Source organism: Bombus vancouverensis, unplaced genomic scaffold, assembly GCF_051014615.1.
Source record: "Bombus vancouverensis nearcticus unplaced genomic scaffold, iyBomVanc1_principal scaffold0027, whole genome shotgun sequence".
Lineage (NCBI taxonomy): Eukaryota > Metazoa > Arthropoda > Insecta > Hymenoptera > Apidae > Bombus > Bombus vancouverensis.
The window spans coordinates 93,364-95,376 of record NW_027468918.1 but is presented as its reverse complement, the minus strand read 5'-3'; the positions used below and the strand labels follow the sequence as shown (position 1 = coordinate 95,376).

Below are 2,013 nucleotides of genomic sequence, written 5' to 3'. Positions count from 1 at the left end.
AAGAGTCACTATCTTCAGAACGTATTTCAGGCTTACGGTTTCGATAATGTACGAAAGCCAGCTTACCGAGATTCTTTGCAGATCCTTCTTTTGATCAAGGAGGTGACCGTGGTCCTTCGCTGTAGAATCCGTAGAGTTCCCGTTGAAGTTTCCTCTTGATGCGATGAATGGATCCTGGCAGGATCGCCAATTTTGTCACGTCGATTCGGGGTAATTTCACGTTCCGCACGCAAGGTGAGAAATTCGTACTTAAATTTTGATTGTTATTAGAAAATTTATTGAACACTGACAGAGTAACAATACAGAATGGTCAAACAGCACAGAAAAGAATGTTCTTACAACGACTCGAGAGGTACTTTTTTATATCAAGGACCCGGCTCCTGTGGAGGGGCTATCGCTGGATGCCGGTCACATAGGGTTTCTATTACTGCTTAGCCATCATTTTGCTGACCAAGGTATGTGAGGCATAACCATCCTTTCGTTGCGTTCTCACGACCACCGTGACAACAGCAATCTTTAAACGCTTATAAAACCATAAGCAATCGTGAAGATTAGAATTCGCTAATTGGGCGTCTCTCAATCCAGTTTTTGATCTTGGGTAGAAGGAGGACCTTTTTCTCCAGCAGCTTCAGATTCTCGTAATTCTCGATCAGATCAGACTTGTACATAAAGTTCAAATAATCGAGCAGAGCAACGAATGTTAAATCAGCCCAAGAGAGAGTACCATCGTAGAAGTAGCCGTCATTTTCCTTCACTTGCTGGTCCAAACGTTCTAAAATGAACGGCAGCGTCTCTTCAGCAGCCTTGCGTTTTGCAGCTTTGACCTTCTCGTCCTCCTCATAGTGGAAGGCGGCAATTTCTGAAAATTTGTTTTCAGTTAAATACTGAAGATAGAATTACAATCCTTTTTAATCCTTTGTCTTGTATTGTTGACATACGTGTATCGTTCGATTAAATCAAATATTAAATCGGATTTCAACTAATAAATACCTGAACAGATATGTACTATCTGTTATCAAGATTCACATAAGATTTGTGCAAAACAGCACTGGATACTCACTATGACGAATATCATGAATAGTATCAACAGTGGCATCAATATGAAGATTTGCCCAGTCAGACTTTCCAGTTAAGTCATATTGTTTGGCTAAGTAACGGCAAATAGCTGTAGACTGAGCAACCTTCCTTCTATCAGCTACGAGCATAGGAAGCAGGCCATAAGGAGTCACTAAAAACATACAACTAATAGAATCAAAGATTCTATCGAACAAACAGATTATGATGCTTCTTAAATATCTAGCTTCCTGTTATCTGTTTTGGAAAGATATAATTTAATTTATTGATAATTTATCAGCAAACAAAGGGCATTGTCTCCTTAACAATACCTATTGTTCTCCCACATATCTTATAGAGCAATGGAGAGTAAACAATAATCTCTGTTATACTCTGCATAATTGTGTTCTACTTTATTTAGCTACTTTAGTTAAATTAGGAAAGATGAGATTTAAGAAACAGAACTTCTTTAAATTTTAAGCTTACAGGGCTTTATTTCTGGCCAGACGTCCTTTTTGATACGTTCATCTTCAAATGGAATACTAGCATAGCTGAAGAAGAACGGATTGGTTCTGCCAATGCCGTAACTGGGAAGTAAGTCAATTTATAGAGCGGCATCTTCCTGGAAGTATAATATATACAAAGTAAAAACGAAGAATCATTGATGACAAGAATTATATTATTACAAATTATGAAGTATAAGACAATTTAAGTAAAAAGCATCAACTACTAACTACTCGCATAGCTATTTGTATCTTTATATTTTAATATAGCTTAGATATAAAAAGAATATTATTTTTGGATGTAATAATGTATAAACTTGCGCCAAATATTATAACAAAATATTGCACTTTCTATTTAAGTAGGATAGACATATTACCGGCAGCATATCTTTTTTCTATAGCAATGAAATTGTTTATAAAAAAGTTTATAAGAAAACTATCAATTAATGCAAACAAC

General features: G+C 36.2%; 1 pseudogene across 1 annotated transcript; it reads right to left on the bottom strand.

Annotated features, from left to right (window-relative positions):
• Positions 1-314: 314 nt before the first annotated feature.
• LOC143304236 (glutathione S-transferase-like) lies at positions 315-1,671 on the bottom strand (annotated as a pseudogene). Its single transcript, XR_013060933.1, has 3 exons — positions 1,540-1,671; positions 1,061-1,228; positions 315-859 (listed from the first exon to the last, which is right to left on the bottom strand). The product of XR_013060933.1 is annotated as a glutathione S-transferase-like (transcript).
• Positions 1,672-2,013: the final 342 nt, after the last annotated feature.